Here is a 13,964-nt window from a genome sequence, read left to right on the forward strand (position 1 = left end):
TCACTTTCAGAAAGTATAAAACTGCCAGAGAGCTTTAGGAAGCGCTTGAAAACCGGTTTGAGGGCAATGTGGGAATTCGTGCATAGAAGATTAAACTTCTAAAAACCCAATTCTCGGTCTTCAAGTATCTGAAGAATGAATCACTTGATGATATCATCACTAGATATTATCATCTGATGACTGAACTCAGCAACTATTCAATTGTTTACAAAGAAGATGAGATTGTTGAAAAGCTTCTTGATGCACTCCCACCGAAATGGGAGATGTATACTGTGTTGATGAGAGAAGACAAAGACTTTGCTGACTATGACCTGGAGACAGCAGTTAACAAGCTAAGAACGTTTGAACTGAACATGGTACGAAAGGAGACACCTACCGATCAGGTTCAAGATCCGGGTATGTATGGTGCAAAGGTTAACTCAGGATCAAGTTCGAAAACTGAATCGTCTGCTTATTACTCTAAGGGAGAGTCAGGCGCTAGCTCAACACATGAAGGACATGTATCTCTCAACATGAACGGTGATGTGTGCTTTGTAGCTGGAGGATCAAATGCTTCTCAACCTCAAGCGACCAAGAGTAGTTTTTCCCCAAGTGTTTCAAACAACAACTACTCGAAGATGCCCATGAGTGTTAAATCTGCTGAACAGTAGTTTGCTCTCTATGCATCTTTTATTGCTTCGTATGAGAATTACATTCAGGGTAAGATTGTTGATCCTGCAATTTTGGATGAAGACTATGATCAGATCGATGCTGATGATCTGGAGGAGATGGATCTGCAGTGGCAGATGGCTATGATTGTGAGAAGGGTTAAGAGGTTCATGAAGAAGACTGGCAGGAAGTTTGTCGGTGAAAGGCCAGGGTTTGATAAGTCGAAGGTTTGCTGTTACAACTGTCAGCAGAATGGCCACTTTGCAAAAGAGTGCAAAAATGAACGTGTAGAACGCAGTCAAAACAGATCTACACAGCAGAATGGTAGTGGTAATGACTATAGAGCCATGATTTCCAGACAGAATGAGGAGTACAACTAGAATCTGCATGTTGAAGAAGTATTTGAACAGGCCAATTTGGCAAACATCGAAACTGCAGATAGTGAGAAGGGAACTGGCGAAAATGAAGCTTACATGGCAGATGTGGCAGACCAGCTCTCCGAGGTAAGTACCGAACTCCCTTGTACTAAGTGTGAACATCTGTCTGAACAACTGACAACTATAACTGATCAGTTTGTTAGTTTGGATGCGCAATTTAAAACATTAAAAGAAGATCATCATTTCACTAAAGCTAGAGAAAATAGTTACAAAGTAAAAATTAAAGCTAGTGAGAAAGATATTAAAAGTCTTAAAGCAAAGCTTGCTGTAAAAGTTCAAATGATTGATCTTAGCTATGAAGTTCTAGAAGAGAAAACCAAACTAATAGCTGAAAGGGATAAACAGATAGCTGATCACCAGGTGAAAGTGGTGGAACTTAACAGGAAACTTGAGCAATTCAGAAATTCCTCCGCTATACTTGATCACCTAGTTAGTGATCAAGGTTCCCCAAAAAGGGGAGGAATTGGTTATCATGAAGTTCCACCACCTTTCAATCATAATTACACTTATGACCTTAGTAATCAGAAATCTGTCGATGTTGACTATGGTCAGACAGTTCCGGTTAAAGTAACGATTAAAGAACCAGAAGTTAGTAAAGGCGAAACAAGTAAGCCTGTTACTAGTGTTAAGATTTCTGCTCCGAGTCCTGTCTCATCAAACTCGGACAAGTCATCTGAGTCGAGTGAGACAAAACAAGAGGAAGTGTTACCAAAAAGTGGAGAGAAAAATAAAACACCTGAAAAGAAGTCTCCACTAAACCCGTATGACCCACCATATGTGAGACAAACGGGAAGTAATACAGCCTCAACATCTAAGACAACTTTTGATAAGAAAGTTGAACACAGGAGATGTTTCAGATGTAATCAATTGGGACACCTAGTTGCTGATTGCCCTCTGAAGCAGAGATTCAGAGATGTGAGGCCTTCGAGAACTGAGAATAGAACTAACGGAAATGTTAAAACTGAAAACCCATCAAAATTCAGAAATTGGTCTAATTCAGGTTTTCAAAGAAAAAGATCTCAGTTTTTCACTGCTAACAACCAAACCATAAGTAATAATTCTTTTAATTCACGAAGGTTTGAATGGCCTCATAGACAATCCACAAGAAGGTATCCTGTTAGGACTCACAGAAATTATTATGATACTAACTTTGGACAGCCAAGGTACGGAATGTATCGACCCAAGACCAATCGGTCTTGGGTCCCCAGATTTTAATCATCTGCTTTAATCGTGCAGGAACAGTTGAACAGGGCTGCCAACAATCAATGGGTTGTGGATAGCGGCTGTTCCCGGCACATGACAGGTAACAAGAAATTGTTACACGACTGGAAACCTGTTCAAGGAGGAAGAGTGAGTTTCGCAGGAGACAGCGGTGGAAGGATTACAGGAATAGGGACGGTGTCGAATGGAAAGATGACTTTGGAGAAAGTAAATTTTGTTGAAGAACTGAAGCACAATCTGCTGAGTGTTTCGCAGATCTATGACAAAGAGTACACCGTACATTTTACAAAGAATGAGGCGATCGTGCTACATCCTGGTTTCAAGATACCAGAGAATTGGATTGTTATGAAGGCTCCAAGAGAGAAGAATACGTATATCATGGACATGAGGTCGACTGAAATGGCCACAGAAGAATCGTGTCTTCTGTCAAAAGCAACTGAATCGGAGTCCGAGTTGTGGCATAGGAGAATGGGGCATATTCATCTTCGGAAAATGAACTACCTTGTCAAAAATGGGTTGTGCTGGGTGTTCCCTTGAAGAATTTCAACTTTGAAGACAAATGCTTATCATGCAAAAAGGGAAAGCAACACAAGAAATCCCATCTCACCAAGAAGGTCAATTCAATTGTCAGTACCCTAGAATTACTTCACATGGATCTCTTCGGTCCCGTGAATGTATAAAGTCTAGGAGGAACATCTTACTGCTTGGTGATCACTGATGATTTCTCTCGATATTCCTGGGTATATTTCCTGAAGTCAAAGGATGAAACAGTGCAGATGGTAAAGAATTTGATTACCAAGATTGAAAATATCAAGGGGAAACGGGTTAAATTCATCAGGAGTGACAATGGAATTGAGTTCAAGAACTATTAGATGGAGATCTTCTGCTTACAGAAGGGGATAGAACACCAATACAGCGCACCGTATACACCGCAACAAGATGGAGTGGCTGAGAGGAAGAACAGAACCTTAATTGAAGGAGCGAGAACCATGCTGGCTGATTCGAAACTTCCCGTGGTGTTCTGGGCTGAAGCTGTTGCAACAGCCGGTTATATCCTTAATAGAGTGTTAACTGTTAAAAGATTAAATAAAACCTGTTATGAACTTATGCATGGGAGAAAGCCCAACTTGAGTGGTCTTGAACCATTCGGGTCCCCATGTTCGATATTAAAGACCAATTCTAAATTTGGTGAAGTAGCCGACGAAGGAATCTTAGTCGGATACGTTGTTGGGACTCCCAACAGACGGGTCTTTAATACATCGACCAGCAAGGTTGAGGTGGTGTGTAACACTGATATCACAAGTTACAAATCACCAAAACCAAGCTCGGGACCCGCTGGGGTTTTCGACTATGATAGACTCTTTAAATCTTTTAACATGCCTTATTTGGATTTTGCAGAAGTTGAGGAAAGAATTGCTACGAAGATGATATGCGATGAGGAAGACACTTTGGTGCAACGACCACAGTGTGATGAATGTCAGCCTTCCTCGTCAAATGCTGTCAATACCCCTGCTGCCTCTACTGAAGAGGAATTCATCAATCCGTTTCACTCTCAACATCAACCACACATTGATGAGCTATCTTCGAACTTGGAAGATAATCTGAATGTCAGTTCGGTTCCGACTACGAGAATTCACAAAGATCATCCTTTGGAGAACGTGATAGGTGATCTGTCCGCCGGTGTACAAACAAGAAAAAGCTTGAATGAGCACTTGTGTTTTCACATGCATTAAAGACACGGGCATTATCAACGAATGCTTGTACACCTGCTTCATCAGCCAGATTGAACCAAAGAACTATCAAATGGCTCTTAAGGACAGCTCGTGGGTCGAAGCCATGCAAGAAGAGTTAGCTCAGTTTAAGAAAATGGAAGTATGGAATTTGGTTGAAAAACCAAAGAATGTGCATGCGATTGGCACAAAATGGGTCTTCAAATGCAAGAGAGATGAGAAAGGGATTGTTATCAGGAACAAGGCGAGGCTGGTTGTTAAAGGCTTTAATCAGCAAGAGGGGATTGATTACAATGAGGTGTTTGCTCCTGTGGCAAGATTGGAAGCCATTCGTTTGTTTTTGGCATTTGCTGCTCATAAGGAGATGAAAGTCTTTCAGTTGGATGTGAAGAGTGCGTTCCTAAACGGTAAAGTCGACGAGGTTGTGTATGTTGAGCAACCTCCGGGTTTTCCTGACCCTGACTTTCCCGATCACGTGTACAAGCTAAGTAAAGCGCTGTATGGACTACATCAGGCACCTCGTGCCTGGTACTCAACGTTATCCGATTACTTGCTTGAGAATGAGTTTGAAAGAGGTAATATTGACAGCACATTGTTCTTCAAGAGAAAAGGGAGAGACTTTCTACTGGTGCAAGTCTACGTGGACGATATTATCTTTGCTGCATCAAAGGTCGCCATGTGTCAGGAGTTTGAGGCCGTCATGAAGAAGAGATTTGAAATGAGTGCTATGGGTGAACTAACCTTCTTTTTAGGATTGCAGGTTGATCAGAAGAAAGATGGGATGTTCATTCATCAGACGAAGTATGTCCATGATGTTCTCAAACGCTTCAAGATGGAGGACAGCACTCCATATGATACTCCAGTCTGCGTCAATCACAAATTGGGTGCTGATTCAGACAACGATGCAGACGTGGACCCAACCCAATATCGGGCAATTATAGGTTCTTTAATGTACTTAACTGCTTCTAGGCCTGATATAATGTTTGCTGTTTGTCTTTGTGCACGCTTTCAGGCAAACCCAAAAGAATCTCATTTGAAGGGTGCGAAGAGGATACTGCGGTATCTCAAAGGCAAGCCGAAGCTGGGGTTGTGGTACTCGAGAGGAGGAGACTTGGAGCTAGTCGCGTACACAGATTTTGATTATGGAGGGTGCAATCAGAGTCGGAAGTCAACGACAGGTGGATGTCAGTTTCTTGGTGGCAGACTAGTGTCTTGGCAATGCAAGAAGCAGACCTCAGTCGCAATTTCAACCTGTGAAGCAGAATACATGGCAGCATCCAACTGCAGCTCCCAGGTTCTTTGGATTCAACAACAGTTGCGCGATTATGGTCTGAATTTCTCACTTACTCCTATTTGCATTGATAACACTGCTGCTATCTCAGTAACTAACAATCCCGTAAAGCACAGTAAAACTAAACATATTGACATTCGTCATCATTTTATACGGGATTGTGCTGAGAAGAAACTGATTGTGCTCGAAAAGGTTGACACGTTAGATAATTTCGCTGACTTGTTCACGAAAACGTTTGACAAAACTAGATTTAAAAACCTTGTTGAGCTGAATGGGATGATCAATCCCGAGTAACCATGTCATATGTTTGTGTTTGAATTAAAAAAAAAAAAAAATCGTCACTATCGCTTAGAATTATGTCGGTTGCCTCAGTTTGAAGGACATGTCTTCGGATATGTTTGGTCCTCATTTCTACTTGTAGAATATGAGGATAGCCATTAACCAGATGACTGAAAGTGACCGGGGCGGTTTATGATGTGTTTCCATTCTATCGCTGAAAATTAGTCGATCATACTTAGTTAGAAGGACACATACTAGTATGTGGTCGGTCCAGCTGATCCATTGGATCTTCGGGATAGCCGTTTCCCTTAAGACTTTGATTTGGTCGGGGCGATTGAAGTTAAAAAAAATTTTCTTTACGAGAGATGAAATTATTTTTCAAGTCTACTACTTCGTAAGAAGTTTCTTTACTATGTTTAACAGAAAATTGATCCAACCTTGGAAAGTGATAGATATACTGATTCTGTATGCTTAACTAGTGAAGTTATTAGGCCTAAAAGACTTTAGAACAGTCATTGAATGTCATGGTAGCTTTTTATGGTGCGTAAAAGTAGAAGTGATACTAACTAAATCTACTCGATTTTATGTGGAAACTCCTTAAGAATTGTGCATGTCTTCATACATATCTTTCCGAATGATAGGCAGAAAAGAGATTACCCAGTCATACACGAGCCCGTGAGTGTTCTGATTCCTGTGAAGATAGCGTGTCAAGACGCTGCAGTGATCCAGATTCGGGACTTGCAGTTATTTTCTACTTGAAGTTGTGTATATACATGTTAAAAAAAAAAGGTATTCTAGAGTTCATAATGTTAATGATTCTCAATCAAGACACAAGAAGGTGAACGGGAAGCAGAGTCTAAGATCGAAGGGTAATTACTACTTAATCAGACACTACGGGTCGAGGTCAATTCGGGGTGACTTGGGGAAAGCCAAATACGCTTTGAGAATAGATAGGAGGCATCATAATCTCTGAGTTGTTGCCCACTTAAGTTTTGAGCTTAATTGAACCTAACTCGTATCACAGAAACGATGAAAACCATTTTAAGTATATTACCTGCTTACAACCTGTTTCTTTATGTCATAATACAGCTGAACACGGATCTATGTGACAGTCACGTAATTAGTATGATTCCTGTTCGGATATTTTCTAAAACATGGTAGTCCCTGTGGAGACTGAAATTTGATCCCGTGTACTTTATTTTTTCAAATTTTCGTTACTTATGTAGTTGTATGATTTTATACGTGGTTACTTGGTCTTGATCGTATCATTTAACGCTTTAAAGGAAGTTTTTAAAAACTTTATTGAAAATTGTTCAAAGTATAGGGGTTTGTTTTGTAAATACCGGCGAACTTGTTCATAACTTCGCCTGGAATAGGCGAAGTTATCGATAACTTCGCCTGTACTAACTTTGACCCTATATAAAGAAGTTTTTAGGTCAAACAGTTTCATTATTTCAAAACCAGCGAACTTATCCTCTCCGAGACCTAGGCGAACTTATCGAGCATATCTCATCGATCATCTGTGTTTTTCTTACTTCGATTCTAATCAAATTCAAGTTGTGTAGGGTTCGATTATCATATTATCATTGTCTATTGAGGTTAATCATCGGTCGTTTCGACCCGATTCACAACCTCGTTCTTTCGAACCTTAAACACCCGATTTCAAACTTGTTATTACGTGATAGTAATTACTTGAACGTCTAAATCTTCATAAAATCATGTGTTACGGAGTCCTCGATCTCCAATTTCATCATCTACACGTCGTTCGATAAACCTATCTGTTGCCGATTCGAATTCGGCGAAGTTACAGTTTAGGCGAAGTTATTCTTAACTTCGCCTGAGGTTTAACTTCGCCTGATTATAGATTTTGAAACAGTTTATGAGGCGATGTTGTGGTTAGGCGAAGTTATCATTAACTTCGCGTGGACCATTTTACTTAACAGTTATTAGACGAAGTTCAAGTTGAAGCGAAGTTGTTTCCCAACTTCGCCCCACCTTTAACTTCGCCTTTACATAATAGATCACAACTTCGCTCATGGTAACAGGCGAACTTGTGATTTAAGTTGACGTGTATCTAACTTAGTCTATTTGATGCAGATATGGCTGCTGTAGGTGGTGCAGGCGGTGATGACGGAGGTGATAACCAGAGACAGTTCTTCCCGGGTCACAACATGTATATAACATTAGACCCGGAGGCGAGCGGAGTTGATGATTTCCGCGAAATCATCACATTTCTTTTACGCTCGCGGATATTCCACGCGATTACAACAACTCTGCCGATATCCTTGCCCAACATTGAGGATTTTTGGCAGACCGTGGAATATGACTGTAGAGTCGAACCCCCGGTGATGCGCGCAACAGTAAACAATCAGATTGTTCAGTTCTCTTCTGAACAAATCCGGGCGGCTTTACGGTTTGGAAATGAGACAAGGGATGACCCGACAGAGTTTGTAGCTCCTTTCCGTGATGGAGCGTTTTTGAGGATGGGATACTCTGGTCCCTTGGGGGATACGCAGAGAAGGAAAGGGTTTTTGCTTGACCAGTGGCGCTTTCTCATGCATGTCATGATTGTATGCATGTCAGGGAGAAAGGCGGGCACTGATGGCATGGGTGCGACCATGCAGTCGGCGATGACTGCTCTGACTTACAACAAGCGATACAACTTTAGTCAGATGGTCTTTTATGAGATTGATCGTCAGAGAAGGGCGATGGCGCGTGAGAGATTCATCATGTATCCAAGATTCCTACAAATGATCTTGAATCATGTTGCTCATACGCTACCTCAGCGCCGTCCAATCAGATATGTAGAGAGTGTGAACAAAAGAATCTTCGCCCAATGCAGATCTTCGAGTGCGAGGAGCAAACCTGAGCTCCGTCCTCGGCATACTCCACTTTTTGGGTACTTGATCAACCCGGGGCATATGCCTGCTCGTGGGGACGAGTTTAGGGACCCGGCACCACAACAGGCAGGAGCACCTCAAGCTATACCTGCTGCTCCTGTTGTGTCACCTGAGGAGAACGTTGACCTTGACGCAGCGTTTGGCGGTCAAGGATTTTTTGACATGGAGAGAGTTGATCCAGAGGAGAATGTACAGGTCCCGGTTGAACGTGCTTCGGGTGTGGATGTTACTAGGGCAGCTACAACGGTGGCTGGCTCAGATTCTGATGATGAAGTGGCCGAAGCGAGACAGATTTTGGTAACACATGAACGGACACATGGGAAGAGAAAGAGAACTGTTGATGACAGCGAGTCAGATTATGAAGAAGAGGTACAACAGTTAATCCGGAGGGCAAGAAGGGAACGGATAGGTGCAGGATCGGGAGCTGGTGAGAGCTCTAGGGTGGTACGTTTCACTCCACCAGCACTATCCGGTATGACAATGGTTCCCTCATCATTACAGGTTACAAGGCCAAGCGCTACGGTTGTTCCCGTGGTGGCTACCTCATCTACATTTGGCCTCCCACCCACTACTTTCCAACTTTCGGCTCCTGAGATCGTTTCATTGCCGCCTCCGACTGTTACTCCATCGGAGGTCGTGGCACAATTTATCGAGTCGACTGTTGTGGCCACTGCAGGGTTATCGGTGACGATACCACCTGCGGTTACGTCTATTTCTACTTCTGAGGTCCCGGTGACATCGGAAATCCCTCCTCAGTACACTCAAGATATATCACATATGAGGTTCGATTTCGATGCAACCCTATCAGACTCTGAACGAATAGCAGCACTTGAACGGGTCGTGGCAGAGCAGTCAAGGATTAATCTTATCCAGACCCAGGCTATTCAACGCCTAGTTGCAGAGAATCAGATGCAGTCGTCCCTGCTGGTAGAACATGGAAAAATCATAGATGCTTTCAAGGAGTTCTTGGCATCTCAGGGGGGGACGAGCTGTAAAGGCGATGAGTTGAGGACCAAGAGACGAAATGATAGAGACGATGATCCCAATGCGTCGAAAGATGCAGGTGGTGAGTTGCCAAGAACTGATCAAGCTCTTGGAACTTCCACAACTCAGGGGGAGTCGACAACTGCAGCTGGTGGTGATGATGTGGTGGTAGTGGACGTAGAGGAGATGGATGATGGTTTGGTTGGTGATGATGATGTACTACCGAGTGATGTGATAGAGAAGATTGGAGAAGAGATTGTGATTGATAATGAGATTGAAGAAGGAGAGATAGTAGAAGAGAATGTGGAGCATGAGATACCAGATGTTGAGAAAGCAGATATGAGTCAAGAGATTGGGAATGATGAATCTGAATGGGAAGAGCAGCCTAGATGGAAAGAAGGCTATGCTCAGTGGTTCGTCAAAACGAAGAAACCGGCGGTCCCTACAATGTTTAAGAAGAGTTACAACATTAAAGGCTATGCTGAAGCGAAGAAAGGAATTATTTGCTGGATATATGATGAGCAGTTGAGGCTCTTCGTGATTAAAAGGTATGACGGTGTTCAGTACTTTAAAAGGATGTTGAGATCGTTGAATACACTGCCAGAATGTGAAGTGAAAGACTTAGCCAGATTGGGATTGATAAACAGAAGTGACGATAATATGGCTAGAGTCATTGGGAAGATTGTGTGGAAAGAGAGTATAAAAGAGAAGAAATTTGAGCTGTTGAAACCACAAAAAGGAAAACTTGTTGAAGACAAGGATAGAGGTTTAAGAGCTGATGGAAAACCTTGGATGATCATGAAGTATAAACCGATCCGGTGTTTGAAAGAAGTACCGATGAAATTAATGCCCAAGGATGTGCTTAAAGACCTGAAGTGGTGGTATGTAGATTGTGAGACAGCTGAGGCAGTGATGGAAGACGAGGATGAACAAGAGGTGCTAAGAGTTTATGATCCGATGCACTTGGTAAATTTGTCGCAAGCTGATTTGCAGGTGTTGAATGAAAAGAAGATATTTTATATTCCTGCTTGGAAAGACGAAGCGAGGAAATATCAAAGAATAGTATCGGTTTGTGTTCGAGAAGGAGTGCATGCTTGAAGATAGAAGATTGAAGATTACAAGACACGTGTTTGAAGCTAAAGAGATGAAGCTACTACCAAGGGGGAGTCTGTTGGTGCATGATGTCAGTAGTTCAGTGTCGAGTGTCTGTAATCGTGTTAGTTAGATTTGTGTTTGTATGTAAGCGAAGTTACTAACAAGTTCGCTGATATGGGCGAACTTGTTAGACAAGCGAAGTTAGGGACAACTTCGCCTGAACATGCCAGGCGAAGTTGTCGTGTCTATATAAGCTGTTTTGTTTACGGCTTATTAAATAATTCCAGTTCATTCGTGTATTCGAGTCAGAGAGTTTGTATTCAGCGATCATAGTATCACGTGTTTACGGTTGGAATACAACGTGTGTTTGATTATCGTATCGTGTGTTAGCTCGTATCGTTTTCTATACTCGTAACGTCTTACGTAGGGATTCCGCACCTACGTAGAACGCGATATCTCGTGTAGATCCGGTTGGGAACCTACAACAAAAAATGCACGTGAGATTTAAGATTAAAATGACCATTATACTCTTAATGAAGATGATACCATATGCTTCAATGGTTGTAAAATAATTAAAATGACCGTCTTAATTTACCCTTTATTTATATATTATATATAGTATACTAGTTTTAGAGCCCATGTCACACAAAGGATAATTTAAATTATAAAATTATAAGTAAAACACATAATTACATAGAGTATATGAAAAAAAAATGTATTACATCTATGCTTGTATCTATATAATGTGTACATAAATTGATTTTATTTATATCAAAAAATGATTTTTTAAATGAACTTAATAAAAAAATGTAACATCCCGAAATTTCTAAAGTAATATTTAATATATTATTTTGTCGGGTGAAATAAACGAGTTAGTGGAACGATAATAATAATAGCAAAATATGAAGACTTAGTAGGATAGTTAGATGGGATTAGATAGGGACCAAAAGGAAATATGGGCCTTCGGTCCATGGGCTTAAGGGAGTATAAATACCCCCTTAAACCCCAATCATTTCCATTCCATCCATTTATCCATCCTAATCTCTACACACCCCAAAACACACAACCCGAACCAAGATCCAAAGGCGAGGACCCGAGCTCGTTGGTGCTAGATCGTCGTGACGAACCAAAGCAACAAGACCAGCTCGTGTTCGTAGTTCGACTCATTTACGGTACGTTTATATCAAGAACTTGTTCGTTTAGGTTTGGATTAGTATAGAAATAATAGATCTGTGTTTGTATGGTAAAAACGAATCCAACAAAGCTAAACTTACTGAAAATGGTTACGATTTGATGGGTTAATCGATTGATAAAAGAACCCGTAACCTATATGCCTAAATCGCACCCTTTAAACATCGATGTTAGGTCAATTTGATGGTTGGGGTTTGTAGGCGCTGGTCAGACGATTCCGTGGATACCTAAATCGAGTTATTTGGTTAAGAAACGAAGATGATTAAGGACGAACAGTAGCTGCAGCCGACAACTTCGCCTGCAAGCTAAGTTCGCCTGCAAGCTAAGTTCGCCTGATGAACTTCGCCTGCAAAGCTAAGTTCGCCTGATGACAACTTCGCCTAAAGCTAAGTTCGCCTAAGGTTTAACTTCGCCTAAAGCTAAGTTCGCCTAAGGTTTAACTTCGCCTAAAGCTAAGTTCGCCTAAGGTTTAACTTCGCCTAAAGCTAAGTTCGCCTAAGGTTTAACTTCGCCTAAAGCTAAGTTCGCCTAAGGTTTAACTTAGCCTAAAGCTAAGTTCGCTTAAGGTTTAACTTCGCCTAAAGTTAAGTTCGCTTAGAAAATAAATTAAAAACCTAATGAAAAATGTGTTAAGACAGCTCGACCCCAGCCAGGGGCTCTGCCCCTTGGACCCTGCTAGGGGCTGCCGCCCCTAGACCCCGCTGCCAGGGGCGCTGCCCCCGGAACCCCGTTCGTTGTGGGTCATATAAAGATAGAAATACAATATGAGTAGTGATAGTTAATTGATACGTATACTTGTTATACAGTCAGCCGTGCACAACTGAAGAAAGGGATTACGATTAACGGTGAACGTAACCGTGTTCAGGTGAGTTTCTAGCCCCATTTCCTTGTTATATTTTCGGGGCTGTGTGCATACTCGATGTGAAGTGTGAATACACTTACCTTAAGTGGTAAGTGTATGCTATAGATGTTATACGAGGTAGCTATTATATAATACTTGTTGGTGCGTGAACGATCTTCGGATATTGCACGCATCGCCAAGGATAGTGATTGCCAAGTGGTTATTAGTGTGTATGAATGCTATGATGTGACTTGCTTATTATGTAAATGATATGAAGCATGTTGTAGACAAGTAGAGGTAGAGCGTGTTAGAAGTGGCAAGAGTGTAGTAAGAGTGTTAGTGGCACGACGATAGTACGTGGTAGGGTAAGCCTATACGTGACTACGTTATTAAAGCGGCAAAGTGGCAAAGTGGCATAACGTTATACGTTATTAAAGTGGCAAAGTGGCATAACGTTATATGTTATTAAAGTGGCAAAGTGGCATAACGTTATACGTTATTAAAGTGGCAAAGTGGCAAGGTGGTAGGTGTAAATAAGAGGCTAAGTGGTAAGGTAAGCAGGTTAGATAGTGGACTACGTGTCTGCGGATACGTATATGATGCATGTAGTGGTTGTATGATAAGCTGCTTGATTAACTAGAACTCACTCAGCGTAGCTGACTTTTAGTATGCACGCAGGTGATCAGACCAAAGAACTAGCATGAGGATGGCACATGGCATGGATTGAACGGCTGGCATCTTAAGATGGAAGAAAAGATGTTTTAAATATAATGATTTGTTTTATAGTATCAGAGAAGAGATTGAATGTTTTGTAACGAATGCTTCAAGTAAACGTTTCCGCGAAAGTTTTAATTAACTCTGATTGCAAGAACTGTGTTTATGAGTAAATCCGACGCTAAAGTAGGGCTACCGGTTCGGGGCCTTACAAAAAATGCCCATTCAAAAACGTACCCGATAATGCTTCTTTCTATTGAAAAATTCATTCTCGGTGTCATATATGTATGAAAGAATTTTGGTTATGAACTAATTTCGGAAATAAGACTTCTCATACGATAGTAGTTCTAACCATTCAGCCTAAATACAAAAGGAGCATTACCTTTATTGATATATTTATCAATTTACCACCCATCAACGGAAAGTAGAACATTAAATTTAACAATGGATGTTCTTCAAAATCTATGTTTTTCTGAGCTACACCATGAAAAATATTTTGATAAGTTTCAGAGGGCTTCTCGACTTTTTCATAATGACATAAAAAACAACATGTTAACCTATTCAATTTTGTGAATATTTTGTTTTATTTGAGCATAGTTTAGCATGTCATGCTTCCCATACGATGTTCTGATC

Source organism: Bidens hawaiensis, unplaced genomic scaffold (genome assembly GCF_021521415.1).
Source record: "Bidens hawaiensis isolate Kalapana, Puna unplaced genomic scaffold, B.hawaiensis_p1.1 tig00015877_1, whole genome shotgun sequence".
Lineage (NCBI taxonomy): Eukaryota > Viridiplantae > Streptophyta > Magnoliopsida > Asterales > Asteraceae > Bidens > Bidens hawaiensis.